We start from the raw sequence: 20,034 nt of genomic DNA, 5'->3' as shown, positions 1-20,034 counted from the left end.
AACAGCCAGCTAAAATTAGAATCATCTGACTGTCCTGCAAAACTGCAAAGGCCATGACTTGAGAATGTAAGGAGCTCGATGCAAGAGAAAAAAGGAGGACCTGGGGCCTCAGAGTATCCATTTACTCACTTAAATTTTTTCATTGATACCTAATTTGGCCCTGGGCTGGTTCCTGGCGGGGGTTGGGGGGGTGGTGGCGCGGATATAGGGATAGATATGCCATAGCATGTGCCAAGGAGGAAGGGAAAAACAAAAACAATTAACCTCACAACATAACTGGGGCCACAGGACTATAAAGAGGCCACCCCATCCACCCAGACTTTGGTAGTGGGGGGTCAGATGAGGCTTTTTGGAGGAGGCAGTATTGAACCTGAGGCAGAAAGGCTGAGCAGGAATTAGCCACATGAAGGAGGGTGGCATGAGATACGGGTATTCCAGGCAGAAGTAGCAGAGGGTATACCCTGATTGGGGGAACTTCAAGCAATTCAGGGAAGCTGGAGTGTCGAGGAGGAGATGGGGTATGGCAGAGGCTGCCGGGAGACAAGCTAGACAAGGTTCCGCGTGCCAGGCCTCCATGATTCTTCCCTTCACCCTGGGAGCTGCACGCATCCACCAGAGGGTTCTAGAAGCAGATTCTGCTTTTATTTAGACTAATAACACAGACTACGATTTTATATAATCAAGATGGCAATAACAACAACAGCAGTAATGATAGTTCATGATTACTGAACGTTCATAATATGCCAGGAAATGTTTCAAGCATGACATGTGTCAGCCTTCCTAATCCACATGAAAACACAGTGATGCAAATGATATGATCATCCCTGTTTTATGAAAGAAGGAAGTAAGTCCCTGTTTTGAGGATTAAGCGGTTTTGAGACCAGCTGAAGATCATGTTAGGAACAGTGTCAGGACAGTGGCTGGCACATGGCATCTGCTTTATAAAGTTTAGTTGGTAGATGGCTTCTGGGCTGGGGTGAGCTGGCACATGGCACAGGGAAGCAGATTTGGGCTTTTTTAAAGTCAGAGCTATTGAGCAATGGGAACACTATCTCCCAAGGTCCTGCTGCTGCTGGCCACCGCAGAAATGCAACCTGAGGAGGGATGGCCATTTTCTGGGATTGGGGTGGAGGAAAGTCAAGCTTCCGGGGGAGGGCAGTACAATATCATAGTGATAGTCACAACAATGGCTACAATCTATGGAGAACTTACAACCTGAGAACTTAACATGGGTTATCTCGTTATTTCTTTATTTTTTTAATTTTTAAAAAAATTTTTCTTCTGGCCACATGCATGTGGGATCTTAGTTCCCCGACCAGGGATTGAACCCGTGTCCCTTGCATTGGAAGTGCGGAGTCTTAACCACTGGACCACCAGGGAAGTCCCTATCTGATCTCGTAGGGCTTGCTATAGCCCTATGGGATGGTGCCATTCTTATCCCCATTTTGTTGATTAAAACAGAAATGCACACACTTGGATCAGGACCTGGTGCTTACAGAGGGGAGGGGACTTGCCCTGTGACACACCGTGGCTGTGCTCTGGTGTATCTGTCTCCAATCCCAGTAGGGCCCTGCCTTCTTCCTTAGGATCCCTTCCCACCTGGAGATTCTGGGACTGGTGTTGCAGCTGACCCTGATCATTCCCCTTCCTTTAGCAATTATGGTTTGCACTAATTTAGGTCAGGAATACATATCGCTGTGCTGAGTGGTCTCAGAGCTTCTTGTGAGTGCCTGTGTCTTTGAGGAGCCTGCCAGCTTCCTGCGTGCAGAGATCCTCTTCACTCTCTTCCCCCTGCATGCTGGGTATGTGGCAGCTGTTCACTGAATAAGCAAGGAGGAGAAGGAAGAGGAGGAGGGGTGAATGAGGCCCATCAGCTGTGTGGTCTTGGGGACAAAGAGAAAATGATTCTATGTGGCCACTGCCCATCTGTGAAATAGGGACAGTAAAATTCAGCTCACAGGGTCGTGGTCAGGACTCAATGAGACAGAAGATGTAGAAGGCCTTCACCATCATCAGGCTCATACAGACACCTTCATAAGGGTCTGCTGTATCTTGGAAATGCATTTGTTCATGTCACAAATATTTACCCAGCACTCACCACCATGGAGGTTGGAGGTTAAATATACAGAAAAGAGCAAAACAGACATGGGCTTTGCTCTCCTGGAACTTATAGCTCAGTGAATGGAACAGAGCCACCCAGCAAGTCCCTGTCACTGTATCTATACCTGTATCTGTATCTACATCTACATCTATATCTGTGTCTATATCTATAATTATAAATTATGATAGATGCTTACAAAATACAGGATACCAGGAGAGCATATGGCAGAGGGGACAATCTAACCTAGGGAACTGGGGGTGGGAGTTGGGTGTCGAGGGGAGCATATTTCCCTGGGGAGTGTCAGGCCCTGAAGCAAAACCAGCCAGTGGCCTGGAGGAGTTCTGTCACATCTGGGCTTTCCCCAGGGGTGCTGGGATAATGTGTGACCCCCACACACACAGTGACCTTGGAGTCCATCTGATCTCTGAGACCATCCTTCTTTGGCAAAAAGCCACCTCTTCCTCCCTGTGCTGACTGCTCATTCATAGAAAGCCTCCTCCTTGCCAACCCTCCCCCCTTTCTCCTGCCCCTTGCAAATCCCATCATTATATTCAAAAGAAATCAAAAAGGTTCAGTGACAATGCGGAGGTTTGATCTCATAGGGAAGCTCATTAAGGTGGGCTCCAAGAGGTGGAAAGGTGCTGTGTTCTCCAGAAGCCCTCTTGCCCGGCGATGGTGGGAGACCCTGGTGTCCTGGGAGGGCAGAGGGGCTTGCCTGACAGGGGCAGAGGAGAGCCCACCATTAGGGAGTAAACAGGGCTGCATCCTCCAGCAGGAAAGGCTCTGGCTGGGGGTTGGAGGAGTGGGATCTGGGTCTAGCTCTACCTTGTACTGCTATGTGTCCCCAGGTAACCCTCTACCCTCTCTGGGCCTCTACTTCCACATTTATAAAATGATGGGATGATTGCTAAGGGTCCCTCCAGCTCAGATTTCTAGTAACCTTATGTGACTTCCCAAGAAGGAGAGGTGGAAATGTAAGAATGAGGGAGGGAGGGGGAGAGAATAGCCATGGTTTCCATTGTATCCATCATATCCAATATTTCCATTGTTCTGCATCTACGGAAATCAAGGGTCGTATACAGTCAGCAGGGAAATGAGAAATAAATACAACTGTGCTACCAGGAAGAAGCCCTGGGCTGAAACCCAGACCCTGCCACTTATTCGCTGAGAAGACAGGTCACTCCGCCTCTCTGAGCTCAGTTTCCCCAAGCATGGATCAGGGATAATAACCCCTAACTCTTAGGTTACATGAGGATGACGTGAGGTAATAAAAGCTCTGCGAAGGCCGGGGCTCTGGCACGCTCACTGCAGTCCAGTGCCTGGAACATTGTACCCAGACTTTTGTTGGACAGATGAATGAATGAATGGGCGAATGAGTGAGTGAATGGATGCAAATGTATGTGAACCACTCCACGGACACCCTCGCTTTTATTGTTGAGGTTGTTACTGACAATAGCCTGCTTTTCAGGCTGAAACCCTGAAAGTTACTCCAAGCTGGGAAAACAAGCGTTCTTAACTCAACCTGTAACCCTTCTGTCAGTCTAGAGAAGCATATGGGCCACATCTTAGAATAATGTTTTTAAACACACAAGATCAAATACAAAAAGCGTTACATAAGAAACCATTTATCAAAACATTTTTTTAAAAAGCCAACTGGCATCTAATAATATATATGCTTCTTTATTGACACATTAAATAAAAAGGTCTAGGAACAGATGTAATAATGACCGTAAATTGGAAGTAGTGAAGAGAATAAACTATGTTTTAAGACATCTGCAACAAATGAAACAACAAACGTAAGATGGTACAAAACTACATGTGATTTCTCTTGGCGAAAAAGTCACAGGTGCTATTAATACACCCATGTCTGCAATGGAAGGAAAGGCTAAATTTCACTGAGAAGTTGGTGAAAGTGAAAATTTATTATTAGGGGATTTCATGGACCATCAGCACAGACCCTGGGTTGAGAGCCTCTGCCTAGACTTTGATAGAGAAAGCTTCTCTCTAAATATCTGTCGATCTGTGAATATAACCAGACGCTTGGGTCCAGATAAGAAGAGACAGGAAATTAAAACTCAGTTACAATAACACCAAAATCACTCCTTCCTGGTGGGGCATATGTGGTGTAGGGAAAGGGGGACAGACTTTGCCTTCAGAAAAAGAAAATTTTAAACTCTTAAGGGCGTGTCCTCACCCAAGTGACCTCCCTCTCTGAACTTGAGTTTCCTCCTCTATAAATGCATCATTGCAATGTTCCCTCAGTGCCTGGGGGACTGGGTGAAATAAACGAGGCAATGCACCTTGTGCAAAGAGGCAAGTGCTACCCCTCAATGCCCCCCTTCTATACCTTCTAGGGTGAGACAAGATTTTTGCAGCCACTCACACTTCAGAGCTGCTGAATGTACCACAACAGGGATGCATTGGCACCTACTGAGTACCAGGCCATCTGCTAGATATTCAGCACTCAGAGGTGCCCAGACAAAGCCCCACTCTCAAGAAGTGCATAGGCTGCGGCCAGAGACAACAAGATTTATAAAGTGGGGTGAATACTTACAGCATAGATGCATAAAAATACATGAGATCTCCAAAAGGAAGCAATGAATTCTTCCTGGGCTGGTTGGGGAAGGATTCTTGGAGGGAGAAGCAATACACTGGCTCTTGAAGGAAGAGGGGGACAATAAGGGGGAGGAGGAGGAGGAGGAAAGGAAGAGGAAACGAGAAGAAAGGAAGAGGAAACGAGAAGAAAGGAAGAGGAAGCGAGAAGAAAGGAAGAGGAAGCGAGAAGAAAGGAAGAGGAAATGAGAAGAAAGGAAGAGGAAACGAGAAGAAAGACAGGGCAGGCGTTAGAGGGTAATGCGTGTGGGGAGTGGAGGAGACAACATGCCAGAGAAAGGAAAAGAAGCCTGGAGAATGCAATTCTATCCCAGAAAGTAGGGAAATCGATTCTGTAATATAGGTGCAGGGAGGAAATAACATTCCAAGCATTGTTAGAACAAAGGAAGAAAAGAAACGTGAAAAGAAAATAATTTGAAACATCAGAAAGCATTCGGGATGCCAGTAAGGGGACTCTGAGCCGGAATCCCAGCTCTGCCTGGAAGCTTCACTGTGTGACTTCAAGAGAGTCACTTGGTGTCTCTGATCTCGGCTTCCTGATTGGTCAAATGGAGATCATAGCACCTCCCTCTCAGGACAGAGGTGACAATGAAATGAGATAAACCACCTAAAGCACCCACGTGTTGTCCAGCACCGAGCAAGAGTCCAGCCATTGTAAAGTCCCTCTTACTGCCCTTCTCAGTCAGCACCTGGGGTGCCTGCTGCCCTTGCATGGTAGTGACAGGTTAGGAGAAAATGCAATTTTTCAAGAGACTCCAGCTTGCATAGAACACGAGGCACCTCTACCAGCCTACAAACAATTACTTTATAAAATGTAAATTCCAGGCAGGAAAAGCCTGTGTCTATCAGCTACTTGCCAAAACATATAGTAGTGGATAGTGAGTTATGGTAATTAAACACTAGTAATTCATTTACTGAAAAGAAATATTGCTACTTTGAAGCATCAGGGTTATCTGTAGCACAATTTAATGAATGGAGTTTTTAATGTGGTGGAAATCGCTAGGTAATTGCCCGCTGATCATCCATAATTACAAGACTGTTAGGTATGCAAAGCCTGAAACAATGTTTCCTAATTTCTTTAGGATCAACAAAATAAGCATCCATCCATCCGTCCATCCATCCATTCATATACCCATCATTCCATGTAACCATCCATTACAAAGATACTTACTGAGCACCTGCTATACCCTCTCCTGTGCTATGAAGAGTCAGAAGTACAGACAAGACTAAGCCATGGTCTCTGCCCTCCAAAAAGCTAGCAGTGTTGAAGAACAGAGAAGACATAGCAAAAAGGTCCATGGGAAGTCAGAAGGGGAGGAGGTTACTTCCAGTTTGGGATGAGGGGAGCGGGTGGTAGTTGGGTGTGTGGATCAAGAAAGACTTCTACTTTCTTGTATCTTTGGAATTTTGAGCTGTGTGCATGTATTATTCAAAAATAAACAGAATTTTATTTTAAAAAAATAAGTGAGAACTGGAGAAAGAGGAAGAGGAGGAAAGAAGAGGAGGAAGAGGAAAAGAAATATTATGGACTGAAAATAGGTCATTAGAGTTGAGCTTGCACCATGGGTGGTAATGCAAAAGGCATTGACAAGAATGTAGCAGTTCTCACCAATCAAGTTGGCAAGTATTTTTGTCAAATGATAATTCTCAGTGCTGACGAGGGTAGAGTGAAATGATATTCTTCCTCTTCTACTTGTGCTGGTATAAATTGCCAAAATTTATGGAAAGCGATTTGGCAAAATCTACCAAACTTCTGAAGTGTTCATACAGTTTGACCTAGTGATTATAGTAGTACATTGTAAAGGAAAAAAGAGCAGCCAGGTAAAGAGATATGTTCAAAAATGTTCATCATAGTATCATCCATAACAGGGTTAAAAGTGGGAACGATCTAAATATCTAACAGTGACAATACGATCCATTCATATAATAAGTTATGTGAAAATTTATAATTATGCTTTCCAGGTATAGCTAATTACATGGAAAAACTTTATGATATTATTTTTCCCCCCAAAATCAAGAAAACATTACATATACACAAATGCACATGCATACATAATTAACAAAAAGAGACACTTCAAGGAGGCTGTGGTATTTCACTGGGTTGGATGTGTGATAAAAGGGGTGAAACTATGCAGTAGACAGCCCTTAGATTTGTTCATACAATATCTATGCCCCCTTCTGGTAAAAGCACCCCCTTAGCTTTGTGGAAATGTACATCACTCCCCCATACACACATACACCATGGATAGAGCCTTGTAGATTCATCAGTCAAGGTGCTTGCATTCCTCTGTGAATGAGTGAGGTGAGTGAGGGAATTGATAACCAGGCCAAGCAGAGGCTCACTCTTGGGAATGTGAATCTTAAGCAGAATGTCATGAAGGTTGAGGATGTGGAAATCAATTGCTTGTAAACTACCCATGATCACGCCCCTTTGGAAGTTCTTCACGGTGCCCCTCTGTGGCAGGTCTACTTGGGTTTGCTGACTGTTGTCATAAGCAGTGCCCGGCCATTCTAAGTTTCTGAACAGGGGAATGACATAAATAGAGATGTGTCTACAAATAATTAAGGAACACTTCAGTTCAGAGCTTCTAAGTCTGGTTCAGTGTGTCTTGAGTTTCGGCAACAGAAGATCCAGATGAAGATTCAGGGGTTTTGGAGAAGGGTATTGAGAGAGGACACTGAGTTTCAGGCGGTCGTGACCAGGAGGGAGGTCTGTCTTGTGCCTTATGAGAGAGACCAGCAGAGGGCAGAAGACAGGGGAAGGGAGGCCTCCATCACAGCCCTGCCGCCATCTGGAAGAGCACGGAGCAAGGAGGAGGGAAGGAGGAAAAGCAGAGAATGCACCTTGAGACCAGTGGTAATAGAGTTGCTTCTAAATTCAGTCTCACACCCAGTCAGGCAGGCTTTATCTAGAGGCCCTGTTTCTTATGAATCCGGAGCCTGAGCTTGGGGACCTAGGAAGCTGTGAAGTACAGAGGAAGCCACTGAGCCTGGAACCCAGGAGAGTAGGTTCAAGTCCTCCGCTCTGCTGCTCAGGTGAAAGATCCTGGACAGGCACTTTCCTTTTCCCGAGCCTCAGGATAATTTGCTCATTCATTTGGCAGCATGTTCATTCATTCATTCATTCATTCAGCAAATATCTATTGAATGTCTACTAACTAGCATGTACTACCAATTCATTCATTCATTCATTCATCCAGCAAATATCTATTGAATGTCTACTAACTAGCACGTACTACCAATCCATTCATTCATTCATTCATTCAGCAAATATCAATTGAATGTCTACTAACTAGCATGTACTATCAATTTAGACATATGCAGGAAAATTGGTTCTTTATGGCAAAAGGATGGGGAGGCCCTCGGTGGTACTGCTCAGGGAGTATGGGGGAGCCGTGGGCTCCTCCCTTCTGGGTTTATCCCCTTGTCTCTACTTCTTAAGGATCTGGGTGGACCTACATCAGGCAGCAAAGAGCCACAGACTCGCTGACAGAGAGACGTACAGCACAGGGGAAGATGCAATTACCGCCCACAGGCCCGCGTTGCCTGTCTTGTTCTAGACAAGGCCACTATTTGGCCTGCTGGGCTGGGTGGATAGAAAAGACAGAGTGCGGGGGAGGAAGGAGGTGGAGACCGTGCTTACAGGCAAGTCCCAGGGTCCGTGAAGCACTCAAGTGCAGACGGTGTACAAGCATGTGGAGGAACTGACTTCTTCTGCAAATCGTGTTTTCTTTTTTGGTGGAGGAAAGACTTTGCTCTTTTAGAAATATCAAATGTTGGGCATTATTCTACATATGGTAAAGACTGTGGTGTATAAAAAAAGAGTCCCTTCCCTCATGGTATTTATATTCTACTAGGAAGAGAAACTTCAAACAAATTTAAAAGGATTAAAGAGTTAAATGGCTGAAGTGTTGGACAGTTACTGTGACAGAACGAGGCTAGGGAGTGTTGGCGGTGGGCTGAGGGGTGGCGTGCTGGTTTACTAAGACGTCAGGGAAGTCCTGTGGGGTCATGGAGATAATCAGCGGGGTAATGAATGCAGAGTGACTAGCACAGCATCTGGTACAGAGCAAGTGCTCAAGAAATCACTGCTGTTAGTGTTATTGTGAATTACGTTCTAAATTCCTTCTCTGAACGTGGGGACAGCAATACCTATTTCATAGGGTTGCTGAGTAGATTAAATTCGGAAATATGTAAAAAGAAATTTATGTGACAAATTCAATACGGGATTATTGAGAGCCAGCCATGTTTCAGGGGAGACTGGCATAAACAAACACATAAATGCATAGTATAAAGTCAGAGTGGTGAGTGAAGGACGGAAAAGAACGCAGAGGCCGAGATCGAGATTCCTGGTGTGGGGAGACCAAGGACCTCCAAGGCTTGAGGAGATGACCTTTGAACAGAAGCAGGGAGGAAGTGCTGGAGAGAACAGGGCTGGGGAAAGCATGTCACAACGGGAGGAAACAGCAGGTGCAAAGGCCTAGAGGCAGGGGTGGGGTTGGCCCTGAAAGGAGCATCAGGGGCCAGTGGATCTTGGAGGTGACAGCAGGGGTTTTGGGTACGAAGCAAAGGTGCTGGAGGATTTTGTAAAAGGAGTATGATGATCTGATTTACCGTTTAAAAGCATAACTCTGTGTGTAGTGTATATTATTCATCTTATTCATCTTGGTGTATCATGAGATCAGAGGTAGCATAGGCAAATGATGTGACACTCTTTCTAAAAGCAACGTATTCATTGCATGCCTATTATGTGTAGGCTGCTAGATACAGCAGTGTAGATGGAGACAGCCACTACTTCTTGCCCTTGGGGACCTTCTGATGGTTCTATTGGCACAGTGTAGATACTTCATAAATTATCATCACTTGATATGAACTAATATATATTACATTGCATTATATTTGACTATATGAATAGCACAGCATTTGTATTTTTATCTCTCTTGCCCCCAAAGTGACAGTGTTACAATTCACCAGAGGCTCATTCTTGAGGAGAAAGGAGCAGCAAAAGAAAAAAAAAAAAAAAAAAGAGGAGGCAGAAGTAAGCACGAGGGAGCAGGGGCGTGAAATTTCTCACCACTGTATCTCTGAATATGTGGCTATAACCGTCCTCTCATTTGACTGTCTGGTGGACTCCTATTCACATTCCGGAGCCTAGCTCACTCTTCACCCCCTGGAATCCAAGAGCCCTCCCTCCACCGTGCCACTCGGGCTGAACTGCTGTCCCCTGCCTGTCCACCCTCCTGGATCCCGGATGCATCCCTCCTGAGGCACCTTGAGGGGCACATGAGTATGATGTTTACTCAAAGTGTTCATTCTTCTCGTTTATTGGGTTGGCCAAAAAGTCCATTTGGGTTTTTCCATAACATCTTACAGAAAAACCCAAGCGAACAGTTTGGCCCACCCAATATTTGTATAACCTCAGAGATTAACACAGGCTCTGATGCGGCTGGTGTAAAAAACATCTACAGAAGAGAGAAAGGGAGAGAGGAAGAGAGGGAGGAAGAGAGGGAGGAAGGGAGAGAGGAAGTGAGGAGGGAGAGAAAGGAATACAATTCTTTCCTTCTTTTCCAGGCAATGCTAAAGCTCATTTCAACCAGCAAGTGCTGAGCTTATTGATCAACATTTCTGAGGTACTGAACTGAGTTTCTATTGACAGAAGTAACTAGCAACTAGGCTGGGGGAGACAGAAATGTGCTGACAGCCAGCAAATCATAGCCCTGATATCAGAGTGCCTGTCTATGCCAAGGGGCACAATCATTAATTTCCTGTTCCTTCACAGTTACATTTCTTGGGCTGACTGACAAGTTCATTTTAGGGATTCATCAGGCCCTTTATAAATAAACTCCCTTCTTATGCCATGTTTCTAACTGCACCTGCCACGCAGATGATCAGCTGCCTGGGACGCACATAAACATTTCAAATTGCTAGCAATAGCTCAACATAGTAGTTAAAGGAAATCTTCCCATTTCTGTATTATATAATCAAAAGGGCCCAATTCCCCGGGCTCAGGCATCTTTATTCTGTGCACAGAACTGAAGAAGATTTCATTTATTGATTCCCTTCCCACCCCCCCACCTTTAAATAAATGATACCCAAGCATTTAGTTACAAAATCATTTGTTGGCATGCAGACCTTGAAATTAAGTCCCCTGTAAAAGCTGTGTGACTCTGAGTAGGGTACTTAACCTCTCTGAGCTTCAGTTTTCTTGCGTGAAAAATGTGGATACATTGTGAATGGCACTGTTGCTAAAGAAGACAAGAGCATGTTTAAAGAGGGGAGACACACTTGTAATATTATCTCATTAAGTCTCATAATGAGTCAGCCCCATGATTGCGATCTCCATTTTACAGGCAAGCAAATCATGTCTCCAAGAAGGGAAGTGGCCTTTTCCTGGCTGGTAGTGGCAGAGGTATGAGATCAACCTAGTTCTGCCTGAGGCAGCTGCTCAAAGAAAGGCAATTTCTCATTAATCTTGTTAGTGATTTTACCTCTCTGCCTGGCCTAAAATTCCATTTGGTGCCAGTGGCCTTGAGGTTAGCCTAGGAAGAACTCAGCTCTCTGCTAGCCTTCACGTACACAAAGCAATTCCGGTCTCTCTAGAAACAATTTTGCAGGCTCCACTCATCAAAGCAAAGTTCTTAGAATCCAAATGACTGGTTTTGCTGCATCTAATGTATTTGTATTCACTGTTCAGTTTATTTTGCTAACAGTAGCCAGAGGTACCTTGATATTTGCATTAGTATACAATTTCTCTTAAAGACTGTTTATTTTTTAAAAGGTTCTGAGTAGTTCTAACTATTAACTTGAGCAGGAAAATTTCTCTGCTTAAAGACAAGGAGCCATATGCGGTGGAGCTTCGGGGCTGAGACAGACATTTACTGAATACCTACTGTTCAGTGATCAGTGGTATTCAGTCAGCCTGGTCCTCTGGCAGCTTCTGTTAGAGTCGGGAAATGAACATTAATCCCATAATGCTATGTCTCCTATGTGTCAAACAGGGAGCGGGGCAAAATGTGCTATCTTACCCCAAACCCATGAAACAGCACCTGTGTTCCTTACCCCCCTTTTATAGATGAGGAAACTGAGGCATAGCGAGGCCTGGGGACAGGCACAGTACTCCACAGCAAGAAAGTGGAGGATCTAGAATTTGAATGCAGGCTGGGATGAGCAATATGGTACCACTTGATTCACAGCTGGGCTCTGAGCTATGAGGTGAGGTTACTCCAGCTGGGTAATGGGCATATGGAGATCTATTGCACCAGTCTTTCTACTTTTGTATATGTTTGATATTTTCCATAAAAAAAAAATATATATATATATATTTTTTTTTTTTTTTTTTTTTTTCTTTTTTAAGTGCAGGCTCTGGAACCAGACTGCCTAAGATCTTAACTGTGAAACAGAAGTAACAATACCACTCTGGACATGGGGTTGCTCTAAGCATAAAATGCATTAACACAGACAAAGCATTTAGAACTGGTCACAATGTAAGTATTCAAGACCTGTTAGCTGTTATTTTTTTTTTGTGCCATGTGGCCTGTGGGATCTTAGTTCCCAGACCAGTGATCGAAGCCGTGCCTCCTGTAGTGGAAGCACCTAGACTTAACCACTGGAAGTCCCTTAGCTGTTATTTATTGTAACAGCTAAGATGGAAAAGTCTGCAGTGTTCCTTGTCTAGCAAGCCCTTCCCCAAGTATTACTGAATATAAGGAAATTCACCACAACCTTCCTGAGAAGATTTGAAGTGTTATTTGATTTGCCTGAAAATATAAACTTGACTTAGAAATGTAAATGAACCAGTCATATATCTACTTAGAGTATTTCATGTATTACTTTAGTAATACCCCTACCTGTTTAAAATCTCACATTACACATAATAATACATTTAGAATTACTGCTCTTGCCTACTCTTTTTGAACAAAACTACTTTATTCCAACTCTTTACCTGTAATTCCTGATCTAGCCTAATGTATCTTCCCCCAAGCAGTTGTTGTTTAAAAGAAATTAGTTGCAAAAATACCCTTCATGTGTGAGAAAGCCAAACCCAAGGTGACAGTCTCCTCTGTCGGGTGAATTTGTGGAGTAGGTGCTGCCCTCATATACAGACATTTACGGTTGGTTACGTGGTCTGAGGGTAGATGGTTTGTTAAAGAGGCAAAGGGGAGGGGGCTGGTTAAACTGGGTGGGGTGGCTGGGGGCCTGATTTGCAGGAAGCAAAGGAGAGAAGATGGATAAAGCTAAATGTCAATCCTGGTCAGGCCAGGCTATACCCTATCCAGCTCACTGACTTTTAATCAATTTTTTTTTTTAATTAGAAAAGTCATACATTGATGTTTTAAGGTGTTTAGAAAACACTGAAAAGTAAAAAGAAAAACAAATCCATTAATCTCGCTGCCTAGAGAGAGCTACAATTGTTATTGTGCTATCTTTGATCCAAGCACAAATGCTCTTTCCCCAGACAGCCTCTTGGCTCAAATGTCGCCAGCTCAATGTCATTGGATGACCACCTCATATTAGGGGTGCCAGATTTAGCAAATAAAAATTCAGAACATCAGTTAAATTTGAATTTCAAATAAACAGCCATTTTTTTCTTTTTAAGTATAATGTGTCCCAAATATTGCAATTGTTCATTGTTTTCCAGAAATTCATACTTTTCACTCCAGGGCAGGAACAACCGGCCATCCCTACTTCCTTACTTCAGTCAGATACTGACCAAAAGCCTCTTCCATGCGGGCTCTGCTCAGACACAGGCTAAAGCGGGATCCCAATGCCAAGACAGACATTGACCTGCCAGTTTCTAGAAAGAAAACACGTGGGCCCCCTTTCTGCCCAGGACTTGGGGCTAAATTGGGCTTTACTCTTGGTTTTCAAAAGAAAATGGTAAGTAGGAACATGTGTTGAATGATCACTGATATTTGAAGGTGACCAAAAGAAATATAAGTTCTTTTTAAAAATACAATGACTCCATTTCAATTAAAAAAGGAAAATAAGCCAAATGGCAGCAATCACATAACAGTAGGAGCCCAGTGCCCTGCTGTGCGCGTCAGGGGTATTTTCTGTTATTCTGACAGCAATCTCGATGCCTCCTTTTACAGGTGAGCAAACAGAAGTTCAGAGGGGGCAGGTGATTTGCCCAAACTCTCAGTTAATCAGGGAGGAGCTGGGATTAGGATTCGAAGTCTGTTTGAAAGGAAAACTCCTGCAGCAGTTTTGGACCTGAGGCTCCCCAGCAGTAGAATGTGAAAGCAACCAGCTTTTCGGAAGTGTTCTTGGTCACGTTATTTATTTATGGTTATTTATTTATGGCAAAGGCATTTTGCCTCCCTGTGCATTTATGAAAGCGGCCCCATGAGAAGGGAGTCTTTGGGCCGAGATCTCGGAGACCCAGCCCGTTCTGAAAGCAAACTTTACATCCATTTGTACTTACTAAGCACACAAGTCTGGTCTTGACTGTCTCTGTTTTTAAAGGGGTGCGAGTGGAAGCAGGGAGGGGGTGGGAGAGGAGGTCAATTAAGGCTGGACCCTGGAAGGCTCTCTGGAGTAGGTGGTATCCTATCAAGGCTCTAGTAGTTTGGGCACTGTTTCCACAGAATCCAATTCTCCCGAATTAAACAGGACGGCAAATGAAGACTACATTGATTTTCTGCTCAGGTCAATACATAAGATAAATTGACCAGAAGAGCTAAACACTGATCAGGGTGAACTGAACATCAACATTTACTAAGAACAGAGGGAGGAGAAACATATATATCAGAAAAATGGAGATGGCGATAGCGTGTCAGGGCAACTGCTTGGTATCCAGCGAAGGTCTGTGTTTAAGGATTAATATTTTAGTCAGGTCTTTCCCATTAAAAAAAAAAAAAGCAGTGGAATTAACTTATTACTATAAAACTTCATTTAGTCAGACTGATTGCTGGGAAGACTGATCGCCTTTTTTTTTTTTTTAAAGAATGTCATTGAATTAAAATGCACAGATATAAATGCAGCACAAAGAGCACTGCACGGAGAGTCAGAAGACCTGGGTCACTGGCCTGTGACTTGTTAAGAGCAGCGAATCATATATTATTCATTTCTTGTATCCCCTTACGCCTGGCACAGACCCTGGCATACAGATGCAGTCTTTGAGTTCCGTGAAGAGCAGACCTTGAGACAAGGATTTGGGTACAGGTAGTTGATTTGGGAGGTGATCCCAGGAAGCAGGTGAGGGGCTGGGAAGTGAGAGAGACAAGGGAGGGAGGAAAGTTAACAAGGGTGTGTTAATAAGTGGGTCACCATGTGGGAAACGGTTGCAGTCTTCCTGGAGTCTCTCAGAGGCTGGGGAGGATGCACCCAGAATCTTTCCACCAAGGGGCAAGGAACCTGGGGTATTTTTCCACCAGCTTCCTGTCTGTCATTTGTTGAGGGTTGTGCCAATTTTCTGAGGGTATTACTCCTACCACTGCCTCCCCTCCCAAGTTTCTTCTAAAGCCCGAAGGCAGAGAGAGTCAGGTGTAGCGCATACCTGAAGATGTAGGTGACCGCTGCCAAGAGCCGAGGAGGTGGGAAGGACACAGGTAAACAGTAAAGCTCGCTGAGGGCATGCAAGAAGGACCTCTGGGTACTGTGACCACGGTCAAGTCCCTTCGTCTCTCTGGGCATCAGAATCTAACTTTAAAAGGAGAGGTTTGAATCTTTACATTCCCTCCAAGACTGAGTGTCAGTAACTCTGTAAACCAGATGGTCAATCCAGATCCCAGGATCAGAGGCCCTTCTGAAAACTGCTTCTCACACAGATAAAAATGATCTATAACGAGCATTCCACTTGTTAGCTTTTAAGTGTGAGCTTTTCAAGGGTGCAAACATACACGCATAGATATATGTGTACAAGGTGATCACCGAGGCACTGTTTGTAACAGCAAAGCATTGGAAACAACCTAAATAACCTTCAATCAGGGCACTGTGGAATAAAAATGGTATATTCATGTGCTGGAATGTTCTCCTGCAGTTAAAAGGAATGGACTGACTCTATATGTGTCAACATGGGTAGAGCTCAAAAAATATTTCTGAGGGGAAAAGCAAGATGCAGAATGTTATATATAGTATGACACCATTTAAGAAAACAGGCACACATTAGAGCTTCCCTTTGGGTAGGTGACATATATGGAAAAGTATTTTTAAAGGACTGAAAAGCGACAACAAACTCATTTAAAGTTATGTTGGAAAGATTAAAACCGCATTTACACGAGTGGCTAATTTTGAGGAGAGAAACTCAGAAATAAAGAAAGGATGGGACTAGCAATGGTGAATGTGGGTGGGACAGTCAGGGTGGTTTCAGCTTTAGTGATATTTTTCTAATTTATAAAAGCAGAATCGAATCATGCATTTTTAAGTCAACTCTAAAAATGAGAAATGTCTAGTACACAGTCTGGTCATCACAGAAGACAACATAATAATGTGGAAAGAGTTTGGAAAATGGAATCAGACCTAGTAATCCTAGCAGATAACTTCTCTGCTAAGAGTCTCTGACTCCCCAGTTGCAAAATGGACTTTGCAAAGCTGAGCGCCAAAAAGTAGTCAATAGTGTCTCCTGTCTGGGGCATAATTTGCATTCACATATTGTTTGTTCCCTGCACCCTGGAAAACAGGACATGCATTTTCTTGCCATGTTTCTTACACTTAAAAAAAATCACTCCTTTAATGAATTAAAAGGTGAAGTTCCTTCCTAGTCTCTATGGAGTCAGGAAACTGATTTAATGGATTCAGAATTAATGAGTTTTTTAAAGTTTTTCTAATTGTCATAGTGTCAGTCAGGGTTTTAACTGAGCAAGGTTTCAGCTGAATTGGAACACGTCCTTTGCCTTGCTTTGTGGGTATCAATGAGTATTGAAGAGGGGCCACTTCACAAGGACAACACCAGCAGTGGGATCAAAGTCAAAGTGTCATTCAATGACCTTGAGTTAGAACTGGTGGGGTTAAGTCCACACAGGCGAAGCTGTCAGCGCAGGGGAGCATCTTCTGTAAGAGTGCCTTAAGCTTTCAGGACCTTGTGCTTCTATGAGGCTAGTCCTCCGCCTGGAATTCCATCTTTTCCCACAATGTCCACATGCCTACATCCTATTTTTCTTGATGTCATTTTCTCTGTGTAGTCTTCATGGATACCGCCTCCCTCCACAACAATGACCATGATGCTGATGGCAGCTACCATTTACAGAGCAACATTAAATACCAGGGACCATGCTGGGTTTTCAGCTAATCCTCATGGCAACCCTGAGAACTAAGCATCCATATTCCCATTTTATGGATGAAGAAACCAAGGCTCAGTGAGTGTGGAAGGATGTTAACAGGGAGGGGTGGGGGGGTCACCATTTTCTAGGGGCTCTGCTTTTTGACACCTCTCTCCCTTATCATGTTCTTGGCTTCTGAGGGTCTACGGTTTTCTTGTTATTGATTTATAGAGAGAGAACTCATTTTCAGAGATTGTCCTGGGCTGTATTCCTTGGGCTTAATCCTCAGAAACAGAAAGTTTAAACACAATCAGAGAAAAACAATAGAGCCCTGTGAAATGATGCGTTCTTTGCGGCAGGAGGCTTCCCACTCATACTAGCTAATCCTACAAGATGACTGAGGAAGAGGATGGGACATCTGGCCACCAGTGCAACCCCTCGAGGCTACCCCCAGCTGGGGAGGGTAGGAGCCTCCAGCAGTTTCCAGAATAGTTTCCATCACAAAGTCCCAAGGGTAAGTCTCCAGTAGGAAAAGTCTCTCACCACCAGCCTAAGTGCTCCTTGCCTGCTCCCTCCTCCCTCTACCCACTGTCTCTCCTTCCTCTTCTCCCCTCCACCCACACCTCCTTTAGGTTCTGAGGCTCCACAGGAAGCAAGTGGGAGGGGACAATACATTTATTACACACTGTGAGGGAACCAGCAGTCCGGTTCTATTCTTTAGGGCTTCTTTGCCTTAGGTTAGCTCCTGGCTTGCCAGGCGGTAAAACTATTTACTACATCAAATGAAGATTTTTTTTGTGGATTTCTTGAAAACCATGATAGAAGTGTGACAAAATGTGTCCAAGATCAAATGTAGTGGCTATAATTTGCAAGTTCTGAATCCCAAACCCTCTTCTGGTTACTGATATTGTGTGTGTGTGTGTGTGTGTGTGTGTGTGTGTGTGTGTGTGTGTGTGTGTGTGTGTGTGTGTGTGTGTGTGTGTGTGTGTGTGTGTGTGTGTGTGTGTGTGTGTGTTTGTGCTTAAAGCTGCATTATTCCTATAGCAATTCTTGCTTTAGCTCCCCTTACATGACTGCTATTGATGTACCTGAATCACCTTGAGAGCAAGACCCAGCTTGGATTCATCTCTGCATCTTCCAACAGCTCAGCATCATAGAATAAGTGCCCGTAAATGATTGTAGGAACAAATGGGAGAGTCAGGGACAACCTCGGTGTGCTGACTCTTAAGCTTTCCTGCACATGACATCTCAGTGCAGACAGCGATGTGGATGGGGCGGCACTGTCCCAGCAAAGGGCAGCCTCTGCAGGACCTCAAAGGTGAGGAGACTGCAGGCAGGAGGCCGGAAAGGCCAGAGCAGCCTGGCAAATTGGTTTGGGACAGGCAGCTCCAAACCACACAGATAACTGAGACCTGGTTGCTTTGATGATCTCCTCCTTGGAGGAAGGTCACTGAAATAAGATCAGCCTTTCCCAAATTGTTCCGAGGAAGTATGCTAATGGAAAAAGTTCCTGGAGTCAAATATATTTGAGAAATGATGTGCTGAACTAAGTTAAACAAGGTCTTTACTTCAGGACTTTTCAGAGGAAGTGCACGTTGTAAATATTCAGAAGGGAAAAAAAATGAAGGCGGCATTTTCCCCATTGATACACCATAAAAACCACGGTCCCAGAGCATTGTATAGGGCTACCATTCCACAGGAAGTGGGTACAACACCCCACCCAACGGCTTAAAGGACAAGTTGTGGGGAACAAAAAAGAGTCCAATGAAATTATCTGAAAGAATAAGAATCATTTCTTAAGAAAGAGGGCTCAGGGGGAGCCAAGACAAGAAGCCCACCTTCTTCCCTCTGCAAAGACTAGCCAATGTCACAGGACAGATAAGGGGGTGTTATGGAATCATGCTTGAAACCTACCTTTCTCTCTCTCTCTCTCTCTTTTTCTTTTTGAGGAACAAGAGCCCGGTTTTTTTATTTGATCAGTTCTTGCATTGGAACTGCTACTCAGTGACATCCTTGGCCTGAGCCTCTGTGCCGTACTCCTTAACCACCACGCAACTGCAACCGACCCCTTTAGGGGGTTTTCCCTCACTGTCCCTTTTACAGAGGCCCACCCACTCCCCTAGATTCTTGCTGTCATCAATCTTAATCAGGTTGATTTGGTGCTCGGCACAAAGGGCCTCCACCCACTTGACCTATATAGGCTCATCGCAGTTGGATGCAAGCACACAGAGATGCGCTTGGTGCTTGTCCAAGGCTTTGGCAGCTTCACGAATTCCACGTGCTAGGCCATGGTGGATGAGGCCGGTCTTCAGCACCTCTTGCAGCGCAGTATTAACGTCCATTACACCTCCTCCGGCAGCAATGCCTTCCTCGGCCAGGGCGGTGGGTTTCGGGTGGAGCCGAATCTCCAGGGCACCGGAGCTTCCGCCTCCGTGCAACTCCGCGGCGGCAGGGAAAGAGCCCTTTCTCTCTTTAAGGAGATATAAACTTCAAAATGCTTCCTGAATCTAAACCCTTTTCCCGACCTCCACCGCCACCACCCGGACGCAGGCCACCGTCACCTCCGACCTCCCTCCCCTACAGTCTATTCTCAACAAAGCAGCCACAGCGTTCCTTTTGAAAATTTGGTTAGATCATGTTTCTCTTTTTTTCAGGATCCTCCAATAGCTTTCCATTTCTTTCAGAGTAAAAGCTGAAGTTCTTCTATGACCTGGCCACCTACTGCTCCTCTGACATCACGTCTTACTGCTCTTCTCACTTCCTACCGCAGGAACACGGATCTCATCGTTCTTCAAACACCCCAGGCATTCTGTGCCTCAGGGCCTTTGCACTGGTAGTTCCTTCTTCTCGGAATGTTCTTTCCCCAGATATATACACACTCATTCTCTCTTCTTATTTAATTTTATTGTTCAAATGACATATTCTTGGGAAAACCTCTCTGATTATGTTATTTAAAATTGCTACTCTCTTACCATATGACCCAGCAATCCCACTACTGGGCATATACCCAGAGAAAACCATAATTCAAAAAGGCACATGCACCCCAGTGTTCACTGCAGCACTATTTACATCATGGAAGCAACCTAAATGTCCATCAACAGACGAATGGATAAAGAAGAT

The 20,034-nt window shown here is 44.4% G+C and overlaps 1 protein-coding gene and 1 pseudogene across 4 annotated transcripts in view; both read right to left on the bottom strand.

Moving 5' to 3' along the window:
* The window catches only part of ASTN2 (astrotactin 2), an 897,588-nt gene that overhangs the window by 368,565 nt on the left and 508,989 nt on the right, over window positions 1-20,034 (bottom strand). The window lies entirely within an intron of this gene.
* Window positions 7,975-19,478, bottom strand: LOC309664722 (small ribosomal subunit protein eS12 pseudogene; annotated as a pseudogene). The gene has a single exon. The product of its transcript is annotated as a small ribosomal subunit protein eS12 pseudogene (transcript).

Source organism: Balaenoptera physalus (assembly GCF_965194825.1).
Source record: "Balaenoptera physalus genome assembly, chromosome: 7".
In the NCBI taxonomy this organism is placed as follows: domain Eukaryota; kingdom Metazoa; phylum Chordata; class Mammalia; order Artiodactyla; family Balaenopteridae; genus Balaenoptera; species Balaenoptera physalus.
The sequence above is the reverse complement of the archived record's forward strand: the minus strand, read 5'-3'. Positions and strand labels throughout refer to the sequence as shown.